The sequence below is a fragment of the Rhinatrema bivittatum genome, chromosome 3 (genome assembly GCF_901001135.1).
Source record: "Rhinatrema bivittatum chromosome 3, aRhiBiv1.1, whole genome shotgun sequence".
In the NCBI taxonomy this organism is placed as follows: domain Eukaryota; kingdom Metazoa; phylum Chordata; class Amphibia; order Gymnophiona; family Rhinatrematidae; genus Rhinatrema; species Rhinatrema bivittatum.
In genome coordinates this window covers 48,373,901-48,390,425 of record NC_042617.1, presented here as the reverse complement: position 1 = coordinate 48,390,425, position 16,525 = coordinate 48,373,901, and the positions used below count along the sequence as shown (strand labels likewise).

Below are 16,525 nucleotides of genomic sequence, written 5' to 3'. Positions count from 1 at the left end.
AATCCAAACCCCTAAATATTTTATTTTGTTCTGAGCCCAAGTGAAAGGAAAAAATCCCGGCCAGTGACGTTGTACATTGGGGTTTAACGCTAGAGCCTTTGACTTAGCGAAGTTGATTGTCAAGCCTGCTATGTTGTGGAAAGAGGTAAAGTGGCGGATAATGACTGGGAATACTATCTTTTGGATGACCAACAAACAGTAAAATGTCATCCGCAAACATCGCCAATTTCATCTGATGTCTCCCCAGGCGTAGGCCCTTGAACTCTCCATCCAGCCGTAATTTAATAGCCAAGGGCTCTAATGCCATAACAAATAAGAGAGGTGAAAGTGGGCAACCCTGTCGCACCCCACAGTGAATAGGGAAGGGCGTAGATAAGGCCCCATTTATAAGTAGACGTGCACTAGGCTTATTGTACAATGCCTACAACCAGGTGAGGAAAGGGCCCGAAATACCATAAGTCTACAGAGCCCAAAATAAATAGTTCCACGACAGGGAATCAAAAGCCTTCTCCGCATCCAAGCTCAAAACCACTGCTTCTGTTGTCTGATCTCTCTTGAACAATCTGTACCCCTCTGTTCCAGAAGGGGAAATCCAGTTTTCCTTGGAAAAGTGGCATCAGATAACAGAGGCCCTCAAAATTGTGCAGTCTGGATATCATCTGCAATTCTCTTGGCTACCAGCCCTTCCACATTTTTCAACTCTCAATCACATTGTTCAAATCAATTCAGATCCATCTTACTTGGTGTAACTTCTCCTGGAAGTCCAGTTACTGTTTCAACAACGAGCGATAGGACCAATCCCTGAATCCCACCATGAGCAGGGCTTCTGTTCCTGATATTTTTTCATCCCCAAGAGGTCATGAGGATTGATGCCCATTCTAGAGACACCTGAACAAACATCTGCTCCCAAAGAAATTAAAAATAAACTCCCTCATCACAATTCTCTCTTACATACAAAAGAATGAATGGATGTGTGCCCTGGACCTAAAGAGTGCATATGCTCACATACCCATTCACCCTTCACATTGGTGCTAACTTTGCTTCAAGGTGGTCTTCCATCTGCTAGTTCAAAGTACTCCCATTTGGCTTGTCAGCTTCTCTGAGAGTCTTTATGAAATGCCTTGCCATGGTAGCAGCCCATCTGCATCACCAAAGTATACAAGTTTTCCCGTTCCTGGCCAACTGGCTAGTCACGATGAGCTCTCAGGAAGAAGTGCTCCAATCCCTGCACAAGATAATCTGTCTTCTACAACGCTTGGGGTTTCTAATCAATTTTGAGAAGTTGAGTCTAGTACTTAACTCAGCAACTCAAATGTATTGGGGCTTGGATAGACTTCTTCAAGAGAGAGTATTTTTACCTTCCATCAAGCGAACATCATGACATCATTCATCCACAAGCTGCTGTCCTCTCCTAGCTTGACAGCCAGGGTGCTCTTGGTGGTTTTAGGAATTATGGTGGGAGCCATTCATGTAGTTTTACTGACCCTCCTCCATATCCATTACCTTCAGTGGGATCTATGTTCTCATTGGGATCAGATAACTCAAACACTGTCTACTGTGGTACGACTTATAGCGGACATGACTTGAGTATTGCAGTGGTGGTTACACCTCTGAGTTCTCCAGGAAGAAGCTCCTCTTCACACACTTCCTTATCAAGTAATGCATGATGGATGCCTCCATCAAAGGATGGTGAGCTCACACAGGATCATTTTGTACATAAGGTATCTAGTCTGTCGAGGAAAGAAGTTTTCAATTAACCTACTAGAGTTATGGTTAATAAGATAAGCTGTATCAGTGTACTCGCATTTTCGTAAGGGCAGAAACATCCAGATTCAAACTGACAACCAAGTTTCCATCTTTTATGTCAACAAACAGGGAGGCACCATTTTATTGCTTCTCTGGCAGGAAGTGCTTAAGATTTGGAATTAGGCAGTCAGCAGTCAAACTGCCCTACAGGCCACTTATCTGTCGGGATCTCCAAAATGCCAGCAGATCAACTCTGCGAGTTTTTCTTCTACACGAGTGGTCTCTGCAGTAATCTGTGACTGACAGACTATTTGACTTATGGGGTCTACTGCTGGTGGACCTAGTCACCTCAGAACAGAAAACTAAATCAGTTTTGGTCATTTCTGCTGGTGATCTCAGACTAGCTCAGGATGCTTTCTTCCTTAAATGGTGGACAAAACTCATGTACACTTTTCTGCTGATATCATACATCACCATAACCGTGCAGAAGCTTCTCCAGGGTTATGCTCATCTGATACTTAAGGCTCCAGTGTGGCCCAGATAGATATGGTTTGCATATCTTGTACAACTATCCAGCAGTTCTCCCATACATCTGGGGACAGACCTTACATTTAATGCAGGATGAGAGGACCTTTTATCATTCCATCCTCTCGGCCCTCAACATAACTGCTTGGATTTTGACCTCTCATCACAAATCTTGATTTGCCTAGAGAGACTGTAGATATATTACACTCATCTATAAAGCCATCAACTAGAAAAAATTATGCCTGCAAATGGAACAAATATATATATACGGTATATAGTGAGAGAAAGTATACATATGTGGGGGGGGGGGGGGTTTCCTTCTTTCTTCATATTGCCAAATCCTGGTAACATTTTTTTTAGATCAGAAGAATTTTTCTGCTACAAGTAGTGTTCAGCACTATCATGTGGAAAAAGGAAAAAAAAGAAACCTGAAATGGATCCTATAGATCTGCCAGACATTCTGGGTTGGAAGAAAAGACCAGCCATAGACTCATAGTACAGCCCTGTGGGTTAAGATTGGGGTAAGGGCTGAAAATTTGGATCCAGAGCTGGCTGGTCAGGATTTATCATATGTGGTGGTTAATTGTTTAGAGAGGTTTTAGTTAGGAAAAGAGGGGAAAACAAAGTTTCTAGCAGGGATGGTTGGGTTTTACTAAGTGCAGCAATTATGCCAGGAAAAGCAGGTATTGTCGCAAACAAATTGCTGAGTTCAGCAAGAAGTATGAAGAATTGAAGGGAAAGAATCAAATAGTGCAATTACATTAACAATGGTAACAGAAAGAGAAGTGCAGATGAGGGACCATGTTGAGAAAGGGGCACTTTGGTTAGCAAAGTGTAAAGATAAAAAGAAATAATGGGAACATCCCTGGTCTCCACCTACAAAGCAATATAGTAGCCCGACAAGATGGGACCCTGAGAAGTGGGATGGGAATATCTTGGAATCCTCGGGTGAGGAAGAGGATTATACTAAATATATGGAAAATGAATTAAGGAAGGATATGAGTGACTGAAGAGCGCAGCCACTTGCACAACATAAAATAAATTTAGATGGCCAAGGAGGACAGGTGGAACAGCAGTTGCTACTATCCGTAAAAGAAGGCTTGGGAGAAGCCTGCATGGAGCAGCAATTGCTACTACACAGAACCCCCCCCCCCCCCCCTCAAAAAAAACAAAACACCAAACTTGTTGGGCAGACTGGATGAACCGTATTGGTCTTTATCTGCAGTCAATTGTTATGCTACTATGTTAGATATTCCAAGTGGTGCCAATGCAATGCTTTGGACCCATTTTCTTGTGGACCAAAGCACTTAAGTATTTGACTTACTTTTCAGATTCTGGTCTCACCTCTCTTCAGTGCAAGTACATTTCAGTACCACAACGACTTATGTCTTGGTGGACAGTAAACTGATTTCTACTTATCCTCTGAGATTTAGATTCATGAAGAATCTGTGGTATGTCATACCTCCAATGTAAAAGCTGCTGGTTCCATGGGACTTGATGGAGTCCTCTCTCAACTGATGAAGCCTCCCTTTGAACCATTGGAATCAGCTTCACTTAAGTTCTTGACATGGAAAATACTATTCCTTGTACTAGTGACATCAGCTAGAAGAGTTAGCAGACTCCAAGCTCTTATCCCACTATTTACTGTATATGCTTTTCTTCTGCAATACAGTGTAATCCTCTGTACTTACCCAGAGTTTATTGAAGGTTGTATTAGCTTTCCATGTTGATCAATCCATTGTATCACCTACCATTTTTCCAGGATTTCTTGCATACGAAAGAGAAAAAAAACCTTCATACATTGGACTGCAAAAGAGCCTTAGCTTATTACAAGAAACAAATTCAGCCTCATCGCCAAACTTCTCAGCTGTTTATATCATATGACCCTAACAGGCTTGGCATAGCGATCACCAAGCGTACCATGCCCAACTGGTTGGCTGAATGCATGCAGCACTGTTACACCTTGGCAGGCTTGCAATTTACAGACTCTGTGAAAGCTCATCAAGTGAGAGATATGGCTTCTTCTGTTGCTCATCTTCAAGAAGTACCAGTTAAAGACATTTGCAAAGCTGCAACCTCATCAGTTCATGTCTTTGTCCCACTACTGTCTCGATAACCTCTCAAGAAATTACAGTACATTTGGATAAGCATTTTTACGTAACTTTGTTCTTGTATCGGTCCCCTCTCCATAGTGGAGTCCAAGTTGCCTTCTCAGTAAACTCTCTGCTGCACCCTCAGCTTGGGACTCCCCACATGCAATAGCTAATTCAGCATGCTTATCAACAACAGAAAAAGCAAGTTTGCTTACTATAAATGGTGTTTTCTGTAGATAGCAGGATAAATTATTTATTTATTTTATTTAGAAACTTTTATATACCGGCATTAGTGGGTACATCATACCGGTTCACATAATAACTTAAAGCTTGGAAAATACATTTCAACAAGGAGAATGTAACTGGGCGGGGGGTAAAATAAATAGGCAGTAGGAAGGATAGATAAAACAAGAAAGTCATAACCAGAGAATACAATTTATAATTTACAATGGTAGTCTCCTTAATATAAGGAGAGGGCAGTCCCCTGGAGGGGGGGGGACTACGAGGGGAGATGGAAGAGTTATTCTGGGTAAGCATGGTTGAACAGAAGTGTTTTTAGTTTCTTTTTGAATTTAAATTAGACATGGAACACCCATCCACCTCCCTGAGTTAGCTCTGATATAGGCTGAGGAAGATCATGAGGCGACCCTTGTGCAGGAGCTCCCGCACATGCTGCTTAGAGCACAAAGCTCTACTAGCTAGGAGAGATGAGTCTAGTTCCTTTGAATTCCATCACCCACATGTAATGGCTAATTCTTCCTGCTTTCTACAAAAACACTGTTTATGGTAAGCAAACTATCTTTATTGAAACTTGCTACTTGTTTTTTTTTACTACATATTCCTTTTATTTATTTATTTTGAATCATTTATTAACCTCAAATTGCAGAATCTTTTCTAAGTGGTTTAGAGCTTTACATAAACAGCAAAATAAACATACTTAACACAATTTAAAACAACTTTACAAAAACATATTCAAGTAGCATAAATCAGCAATCCCTAAGTTCTTTTAGACAGTTCATCTTTAGCTGTTTCACTCTTGCTGTATGGCTTACAGAATAGGCATGCACTATTTTGGAAATCTTCCTTTGGACTGCCTCTTGATAATTAGTATCCAATTGTACATGTAGGCTCCAGAGCTGGACACAGTTCTCAAGGTGAAGGGGGAGGGCTCATTAGAGACCAATAGAGAAGTTATAATACTTTTCTCATTCTACCAGTGATATCCTTTTTATGCAAACAAATATACTATTATCTTTTCCAACTGCTTTGTCACAGACAGTTTATTTTGAGGACATCACTTTCTTTCCTGTTTGGTGACTGCTACTTCTTCACCTCAAAAAGGTATTTAGATGTTGGATTTCTGCATTTCAAATGTTTGATTTTGCATTTCTGTGGATTAAAGTGTAGTTGCCATAGCTTTGATCATTTTTCTAAAATTTTAGTCATCTTTCCTCTTATCTGTTCCCTGTGGCATGTTTACTCTTGTAAGTTTTCATATCTTCTGAGAACAGGCATACGTTACCTTCTACCTTTCCCCTCTGCGTTAAAAACTGCTTCAGCACTTGGCCCATTATATTTTTCCACTAGTCCTGAGCTGCCTACTACCTCTTTCCCATCTCCACTTTTATTCCACTTCTTTATATTTATTTATCCTATTTTAATGTTTAATTGCTTTGTTTGTATTTTCTGTATTTGATACTGTTGAAATCCACTTTGAACAAATATTTTTTGATAAGGATGCAGAATCGAAATAATTGTAAATAAATAAATCCTGACCTGAGAGATTGTTACTAAGATACCTTTACCTTGCCTCTCCCCCATTATTTTGATCTGACAGATCTTAAATGTTTCATGCTGTGCTCATTTAGAGATGCTAAATATTTTATGGATATATTATGGGAGAGACAATACGTAAAGAATATTATTGTTATACCTGGACTATTGTAAACTTTTTCATGTTGTAACACACTGAATGCCTCTTCTGGAAGAGCGAGAAATAGATGATGATAATGACTTTTCAAGATGTGGAAGAGGACTGGGTTTAGTGCTGATCCTTGTGGCATCCTGCTAGTCATGTTCCATCTCCCTTAGTAGACCCCATTGACTGCGACTCTGAGTTTTGCTCAGAACACTTCTCAGTTTATATTTTTCTTCTAATCCTAGACTGACTAGTTTGCTCACCTGTCTTCTGTATTGATCAATGTAAAAAATGTTCCTGAAATTCAAATAGGCCACATCTTTTGTACCTTGCTGCTGTACACACATCATTAAAGAGATCCATTGAGTGAGTTTGTCTAGATCTGGGGTGAAAAACATTTTTTTTTTCACATGACTTTTGTCTGCAGCAGGAACCGCAGGGGGGGGGGGGAGGGTGCAATACCTTCCATGAGAGGTACAGTTGTAGAGTGATGGAGTAATTGATTCTTGTGTATGTGAGTGCTGCATTGACACTGCAAATACTTAAAATGATCCTTTAATCAAATAAAGGGCTCAAGACTTTGACGTGTTTGCATTTGTTTAAGTACAAGACAATGAACCAGTAATATGGTGCAATTCTAAATTCCTGTCTTTCATCTTGGCATTGACACTTACTTTGAATCATTCTGATGGACCAAATCAGGAGCTTCAGGAACGTTAATTGGAGAGACAGACTGAATATGCAAAGTTGTCTTCTTCCTTCGATCTTCTTTGTTTCTGATAATATAAGTTCAAAGGTGCTTTTTTTTTTTTAACTTTTAGATGCCTTGAGAATATGTCTTTCTGATCGGATGTATGTTCAAATTCTTTCTCATGAAAGGACTTCATATGCAACATCCTATGAGTAGCCAGGCTATATGTTGCTGGCCATATACAGTCATGGCTATTTTGTAGTACTTAGCAACAAAAGTCCATCTGTAGTATTTTTACCACAGTTCACCTGTCTGCATTTCTCTTCTGTTGAAGTCAGCATATTTTCTGCTGTTCAGATTCTCATCAGTCTTCAGCAAATTACTGGTCTATTGTCTTGCATTTAAAACAATACAGACACTTCACTCAAAGTCTTTAGCCCTTGTTGTTATTAAACCTTCATTTTCAGTATTTGCAGTGTCAATGCAGCAAACAAACACAAGAATCAATTACTTCATCGTCTTACACAGTCAGAAAGCATGTGAGGTGGATGCCTTCTGTGAAGCTCCTGTCAACGAACACTCCCAGTCAGGGGCGGATTGGCCTATCGGGGGATCGGGCATCCCCGGTGGGCCGGTTGCTCTGGTCACGTGGTCTGCCGAGCTTGGCTGCGACAGAGCCTTGCTCGGCAGACTACGGGGTATCTCCTGGGCCGGCCTGGGCGGAAAATCCCCGGGCCGATCTTTACCCGGAATCCACCCCTGCTCCCAGTTACTTCCCTCTCTGAACTCAGCATTCCCTCCCTGACCCCGGTGTTCTCCCCAGACAGACCCTTAGTACTCTCTCCTCCCCCATTCTACTTCTGAGGCTTCCTCTCTTCTGCCCAGCTGTTTCTTCCTTCTTTTGTGCTGTGGCTGCCTCTGTCTCCTCCTACCACAGTGCTGCTTGTCTTTTCCTCTATCCACGTGATAATGGCTTCTGCTTGCCCCTTAATTTTCCACACAGATCTGCTTCTTCTGCACATATAGGGGTAGATTTTCAAATAGCACGATTTGGCGTACTTTTGTTGGCGCATCAGGCGCAAACAAAAGTACGCTGGATTTTAGTAGATACGCGTGTAGCCGTGCAAATCCGGGATTGGCGCGCGCAAGGCTATCGATTCTGTATAGCCGGTGCGTGCCGAGCCGCGCAGCCTACCTCCATTCCCTCCGAGGCCGCTCCGAAATCGGAGCGGCCTCGGAGGGAACTTTCTTTTGCCCTCCCCTCACCTTCCCCTCCCTTCCCCTACCTAACCCACCCGCCCAGCCCTGTCTAAACCCCCCCCTTACCTTTGTCGGGGGATTTACGCCTCCCGGAGGGAGACGTAAATCCCCGCGCGCCAGCGGGCCGCTAGCGCGCCGGGACGTGACCTGGGGGCGGGTCCGGAGGGTGCGGCCATGCCCCCGGTCTGCCCTGGGCCCGCCTCCAAAACGCTCCCGACACGCCCTGAAAACGCCACGCGGATCGGGCCCACGCTCCCGACACGCCCCCCTCTGAAAACCCCGGGACTTACGCGAGTCCCGGGGCTCTGCGCGCGCCGGTAGGCCTATGTAAAATAGGCGCACCGGCGCGCAGGGCCCTGCTCGCCTAAATCCGCCCAGATTTAGGCGAGCAGGGCTCTTAAAATCCGCCCCATAGTGACTGTCGTCCTATTTTTGTTACACAGATCTTTCTCCTGCATGGTGGCTGTCTGCCTTCTGCCAATCTCATCTTTAAAGATGTGATGGCAGGGAACCGGCATGGAACTGCATGATTGAGGGTGGGGGAGGGACAATAACCCTATTCAATTTAAAAATATTTTAATGACTAGTTGATTAAAGTGTCCCATGAGCCAGTTTTAGTTGGTGGGCAGTTTGCCTACCCCTGATCTAGATTTTCCTTTATGAAACCATCTTGCCTATGATCTTATAGAGCACTGGCTTCAAAATGCTGCACTATTCTTTCTTTTAGTAGCGTTTCCAGTACACGACCCACTACTGATGTTTAACAAGTCTGTAGATTTTTGCTTCCTTGTTATTACCCTTCTAGAGTATTACTTAAGTGGCTTTTTTCCTTTTCTTGGAACCTCTCCTGTTTCAAGTAAATTAAGTTTAACAGAGCTGTGAGGGACACAGTCAGCACTACCATTTTGTACCATAGTTACAAAATGAACCTAGGAATGTTATTGTTGCATGCAGATACTATATTAAAGTTTCAGAAGATGTTTTAAAGCTTGGTCAAAGGAAATGTTTACATCTAGTGACAGTTACTACCCTTAGCAGAAGCATGGGGATTACTACCCTCAACCAATAAGCCTTGATACTTTTGATACAACTGCAACATCACTCTCTGCTTTGACGGCGTGGTAGTGGTGGGGAATTGGATTCAGAAGACAACCAACATGGGCTCCGACTTTTACAGTCTGGGTTATTGATATGCAGACATTAGGGAAAAAGCACAGGACTGCTTCTAAGGCCAAGTCCAAAAGCAAAGCAAGTCGACATTGCCTGAATTTTCAAGAAGGATCCTCACTCAGTAAAAATGTTGCTAGCAGTAATTATTTATGGGTTTGAGAGTTGCTTGTAAATATTTCTAGCCTGGGACTGGGGTAACTGCATGGACTACCCTTAAGAGGAATTTAGGGGGGTGACCTGCACCACAGATATTACTGTAAGCTTGATGGGCAGACTGGATGGACCATTTAGTCTTTTGTGCCATCATTACTATGTTACTTTACTATATTTTATGTAAAACTGTTAGAAAAATATTTCCTTCTCCCACAAAAACACAACTTTGTGGTCAATATGAGTAAGTATTGTAAGAATAATGTGCATGATGTAAATATGTCTGGTTTTCTTTACTTTCATCTGGGTGCACGTTATTTGCTATGTAGATTCAGAGAATTCAAATATGGATCCCTATGCTAATACACAGAAACATTTCTGGTACCTTTTGTTTGTTTCTAATGACTTTTGTTGTGGAGGTGAGGATTAGATTTTGGTGTATTACAAATCCATGATTTACAAATAAGGAAAATGCTAGGGGCCTTAACAATGTATCCTTCTTTCACTATGTAATGAATAGCATTTGGCAAGTCATTTAGAGAATGATTCACTAAGGCTTTTTCTCCTAGGACAAGCAGGATGGTCGTGGGTGACATCATCAGATGGAGCCTGGCACAGAAACCCTCTGTCAAAGTTTCTAGAACTTTGGCATGCTGAGCATGCCCAGCATGGCTTAATCTGTGCATCCACACAGAGGTCCCTCTTTAGTCTTTTTTTCCGCAGAGCTGTCGTCTCGCGGTCTTGGAGCTTATTCTCTTTTCTTCTGGGAAACTTCCACTTTTGGCTAATTTTTGCATTTTCTTTCCTGCACTGGGTCCCTCTCTGTTTCCCCTGCTTTAGTCAGTCCTGCGGCTCGGTAAGTCTTTATTGTGCACTTGGTTCCCTCTAGCGGTGTTCTTCGGGGGCCCACAAGCCATTGACCATTCGCCAAATTTGTTTTTTTGATATGGCGTCAGGTTTTCATCAGTGCCTTTGGACTATGTCCATCATGAATCCACATGATGTGTGCATCCTCTGCCTGGGGGCATCCTAAAACGTTTGGGGGTGCCAGCTTTGTGATCAGATGACCCCCAAGGGCCAGCGTGCTTGTCTCGACAAGATGGAGAAGATTTTTGGCTCTAGGAGGTCCAAATCTTCAACATCTGTGTCGATGTCTTTGATACCAAAGATGGGGAACCAATGGGCACCGATCCCTCACCATTGGACCCTCCCGGTAACACCGGAGGAGCAAGGGGCTAGGGTTCGGCCCTCCTCAGTCTCTTCTAGGTTGAGGGCGTCTGGATTTTCACCTTCCACCTCGGCGCTGGGGAAAGACCGTGCCAAGCACTGTAGACAATTGCGAAAGCATAGACACTGGTCACAGTCGATGCACAAAGCTGGGCTCGGGCTGGCACCGGTTTTTGCTGTGATGCCCCCGAAGCATCCCCAAGGTGAGGAGGTTTACCCTCCATTGATGCTGGGGCTCCGAGGCAGTCCCCTCCTATTCCAGTTCTACTGACTAGGGATGTGCATCATTTTTTTGACGGATAAAAATATCGTACAATATTTTCTAATCCATCAAGTATCGGGAGTCCCCGAAAATGATAGGAAAACCCCACAAAATTTTCGTGTGGTTTTCTTATCGTTTTGGGGGGAGGAGGGAGGAGAGAAAAGGCACACAGAAAAAAAAATCCCAAATCCACCCCGACCCTTTAGATCTAATTATTTAAAATCCCCCCTCCCGACCCCCCCACCCAAAACTTTCCTAAAGTACCGGGCGGTCCAGTGGGGGTCCCAGGAGCGATCACCTGCTCTCAGGCAGTTAGCTGCCACTAATCAAAATGGCGCCGATGGCACTTTGCCCTTACCATGTGACAGGGGCTATCAGTGCCATTGGCTGGCTCCTGTCACATGGAGCAATGGATGAACGGCGCCATCTTACAAAATGGCGCCGTCCATCCATTGCTCCTACCATGTGACAGAGGCTGGCCAATGGCACTGATAGCCCCTTGTCACATGGTAAGAGCAAAGGGCCACCTATGCAGGTTGCAAGTACAGGTTTTCCTCTACCTGGATGATTGGCTGGTCAAGAGCACCACCCAGGTGGGGGGCGACCATCCGGGTGCTGGTGTCTTTGAGGTTCATTATCAACTACCCGAAGTCTCATCTGAGCCCATCGCCTCAGCTGGACTTCATCAGAGCCTTGCTGGACAAGACTCAGACGAAGGCCTTTCTACCCCTCGGCAGGGCACTGACCTTGGTGTCCCTTGTGGGGCTTGTGCAGTGGAGCCAGCAGGTCTCCACGAGGCACATGATGAGGCTATTAGGGCACATGGCTGCTACCATCCATGTTACTCCCTTTCCACTTTTGCACATGCGCAGGGCCTAGGGGAGTCAGGCCATCCAGAGCCTCTTGGTCCATATCTGGGTTACACCGTCTCTCTGGGACTCTCTGCCCTGGTGGGGGAACCTCTCAGATTTGAAGGCAAGGGGTGTTGTCGTAATCTTCCCCAGTTCAGGTTGTCCTCACCACAGATGCATCCAACCTGGGGTAGGGGGGCCCAAATGGAAGGGCTCCACACCCAAGGCCTGTGGCCCACCCAGGAAGCACAATACCATATCAACTTCCTGGAGCTCCGGGTGATCGGGTACGCTCTCTGGGCTTTTAGTGATAAGCTGGTTGGCAAGGTGGTCCTGATCCAGACAGACAACCAGGTTACGATATGGGCACGAGATCATTCCTCCTGTGTCAGGAAGCGGTCCAGATCTGGTCCTGGGCTCTGTCCCAAGCGATGGTGTTCCAAACCATGTACCTGGCTTGGACGGACAATGTGATAGCAGACCGCTTGAGTCAAGCCTTCAAGCCCCACGAGTGGTCCCTGAACCAGGCGTGGCAGATCGGATTTTTCATCTCTGAGAAACCCTGTTTGCATCTGTTTGCATCCCCTTGCAGCAGCAGGGTTGCTCATTTCTGCTCCCTGTACCGGGCAGACAGCGCTCTGGCCTTGGACGTCTTTTCCCGCAACTGGGACCTGGGCCTTCTGTGCAATTATTCTCCGACCCCCCCCCCCCCTCTAGTGATGAGGACTCTCTCTCGAAGCTTTTCCAGGACCGGGGGACTATGATCCTCCTAGCTTCTCATTGGCCAAGGCAGGTCTGGTTCCTGCTCCTGCGGGATCTCTCCTTCCAGGAACCGATCAGCCTGGAATCTTCCCCAGACCTCATCACTCAGGATCAGGTCAGACTGCGGCATCCCAACCTCTGGGACCTGTCTTTCATGGCCTAGATGTTAAGAGGTTGATTCTGCTGCCTCTTGACCTCTCAGATGATGTGTCTCGGGTCCTGGTGGCTTCCAGAAATGCTTCCACTAGGAAGTGTTATGGGCTGAAGTGGAGGAGGTTTTCGGTGTCGTGTGAGCAACGTGGCCTGGATCCCATTTCTTGCTCCACTCACAAACTGCTTGATTCCCTCGTCCTCATTTTGGAGGCTGGGTTGAAAACCAACTCAGTTAGGGTGCACTTGAGCATGATCGGAGCTTACCACCAGGGTGTGGATGGTTTGCCCATCTCCATGCAGCCTTTAGTGGGACGGTTTATGTGAGGCCTGATTCAGTTGTAACCTCCCTTGAAGTCTCCCACTGTGTCTTGGGATCTCAGTGTTTTGTTGACTTATCTGATGAAGGTTCCTTTCAAGCTGCTGAGCTCCTGTGACCTGAAATACCTGACCTGGAAGGTCATCTTTTTGGTGGCAGTCACTTCAGCACACAGAGTCAATGAGCTTCAGGAATTGGTGACGTATCCTCCATACACAAAGTTCTTTCATGACTGGGTGATTCTCCGCACGCATCCTATGTTCCTGCCCAAGGTGATGATGGAGTTCCATCTTAACTAGTCAGTCACCCTGCCTGCCTTCTTTCCCAAGCCTCACTTGCAACCAGGCCTGCGGGCCTTGCACAGACTGGATTGTAAGAGGGCTTTAGCCTTCTATCTGGAGCAGACAGAAGGTCATAGGCAATCCACGTAACTTTTTGTCTCTTTTGACAGGAATAGATTGGGGGTTGCCATTTGGTAAGCAAACACTGTCCAGTTGGATAGCAGATTGCATCTCTGTTATAGGCAAGTGCTACTGCAGCTTGGGGGTCATGTCAAGGCTCATCTTGTCTGAGCCATGATGACTTTGGTGGCTCACTTGTGGGCAGTCCCTATGGAGTCCCTATGGAGGTGTTGTGCCTGTTGGCATTTGGTTAGGTGGGTGTTGGTCCCTTTGTTTTAGGGGACAGCATGTAGCTAGGGATTCACCCATGTGTGAGGACTACCATCCTGTTTGTCCTATGAGAAAGCAGAGTTCCTTACCTGTTACAGATGTTTTCCTTGGACAGCAGGATGTTAGTCCTCACGAAACCCGCCCTCCACCCTGTGGAGTTGGGTTTTCTCCTATGTTTTATTTTTTCATAATTCTATGTTACAGAACTGAAGAGGGGACCCCGTGTGGTCGTGTGGGTTAAGCCATGCTGGGTATGCTCAGTGTGCCAGAAGGTTTTCGTACCAGGTTCCATCTGATGATGGTCACCCATGTGTGAAGACTAACATTCTGCTATCCTTGGAGAACACCTGTTACAGGTAAGCAACTCTGCTTTCCTATGACATGTTTGTGGGAAAAGTCCTTGGTGAATCAGGCCCTTAATTTCTTTGTGTACAGACTTAGAGGCTGATGCACAGAATTAGACATGCGTAAAATTTTGCTACTGAGGCTTCTATACAGATAAGCCCATTAGCAAAATAGCGCATACAATTTTTCTGACAATTTTTTTTTTTTGTTGCACAAACTTTAACTACATCGCATTAAGTTGTATTTACATTTCTTATCAAATCAAATTTGTGAGGGTCTTTCGTACATAGTTTAAGTATGTGTTCATAATTGAGTTCTGCCTGATTTTGCATTGCAGTCACTCAGTTTTCCTGGAATTCTGCAAGTATAAAACAAGCAAAAAAATAACTATTTGTAAGCAAATATTAAATTTAGCACACTAAAATGTTTTACATAAATAAAAGGCAAATGTGCATTATCCCATATAACATGCACTATATACCTATTAACTTTTATTCTATACTAGGGATGTGAATCGTGTGATCGATCGTCTTAACGATCGATTTTGGCTGGGGGGGAGGGAAATCTGATCATGGTTTTTTTTTTTTTTTAAATAGTAAAAAATTGTAAATCGGGGGAGGGCAGGAAAACCGGCACACCAAAACAACCCTAAAACCCACCCCAACCCTTTAAAACAAATCCCCCACCCTCCCGAACCCCCCCCAAATGTTTTAAATTACCTGGGGTCCAGTGGGGGGTCCTGGCGCGATCTCCTGCTCTCGGGCCACGGCTGCGTTAATAGAAATGGCGCCGGTGGCCCTTTGCCCTTACCATATGACAGGGCAAAGGTAGCGCCGGTGCCATTTTGGTTCTTGTCACCCGACGTCACGAGTGCAGGAGATCGCTCCCGGACCCCCAGGGACTTTTGGCCAGCTTGGGGGGGCCTCCTGACCCCCACAAGACTTGCCAAAAGTCCAGCGGGGGTCTGGGAGCGACCTCCTGCACTCGCGCCGTATTGCCAATATTCAAAATGGTGCCGGCGCTACTTTTGCCCTATGTCATACGGGTCGTATAACATAGTGAGGGCTACTTTTGCCCTCACTATGTCATACGGGTCGTATGACATAGAGCGCTCACTATGTCATAATTCTATGTTATGGCGCTACCTTTGCCCTCACTGTCATACGGCGCTACCTTTGCCCTCACTATGTCATACGGGTCGTATGACATAGTGAGGGCAAAGGTAGCGCCGGCGCCATTTTGAATATTGGCAATACGGCGCGAGTGCAGGAGGTCGCTCCCGGACCCCCGCTGGACTTTTGGCAAGTCTTGTGGGGGTCAGGAGGCCCCCCCCCCCCCAAGCTGGCCAAAAGTCCCTGGGTGGCCGGGAGCGATCTCCTGCACTCGTGACGTCGGGTGACAGGAACCAAAATGGCGCCGGCGCTACCTTTGCCCTGTCATATGGTAAGGGCAAAGGGCCACCAGCGCCATTTCTATTAACGCAGCCGTGGCCCGAGAGCGGGAGATCGCGGGAGATCGCGCCGGGACCCCCCCACTGGGCCCCAGGTAATTTAAAACATTTTGGGGGGGTTCGGGAGGGTGGGGGATTTGTTTTAAAGGGTCGGGGTGGATTTTAGGGTTGTTTCGGTGTGCCGGTTTTTCCGCCCTCCCCCTTCCCCGATTTACAATTTTTTGACGATAAGTTGGGGGAATTGTTATTGTATCGCGGCTCTAACGATTTTTGACGATTTAAAATATATCTGACGATTGTTTTAAATCGTCAAAAAACGATTCACATCCCTATTCTATACCACCTTCTCAGACACAAGCTTGTTCAGAGGTGCACAGAATGATTATACCCACAAGAACCACAAAATTTGATATCAGTCCCATCCTCTCCTCCCCCCCCCCCCTTGATACATAAAATGGCCTTTGTGCAATTCTGCATAGTTGGCGTCTGATTGTAAACTCATGAGATGTAGGATTATGATTTTGTAGTTTATCTGATATCGCCCTGTAAGCTTGGTTTATTATAATATAACACATTAAGCACTTTTTTTTTAATTATTGCCACATTACTGTTTTCAAAATCTCATTTCCTTAGTCCCCTCTATAGTGTTCATACTTAACACAAATCTATGTGCAATGTCTTTATGAGTTTAGACCCAAAAAACAAATTGGAAGCCGATCGTGGTAGCTGTACAGCAGTAAAAAAAAGTGGAGATCGGTTTATTGGAAATAAAGGGCTTTTCATACACCTATCGCTACTTTTTTTTTTACTGCTTTAAGGGTTTAGATCCAGAGAAGGGAAGATAAAAGAATTCAGTGTATTTTTTTTTGCATCATCATATGTTTTTGGAACATAATTAATCCAAAATATCTCTGTTCATTTGTGCTTGTTTATGC

The 16,525-nt window shown here is 44.9% G+C and overlaps 1 protein-coding gene across 1 annotated transcript in view; it reads left to right on the top strand.

Annotated features, from left to right (window-relative positions):
• KCTD3 (potassium channel tetramerization domain containing 3) overlaps window positions 1–16,525 on the top strand; it is a 355,533-nt gene that overhangs the window by 29,459 nt on the left and 309,549 nt on the right. The window lies entirely within an intron of this gene.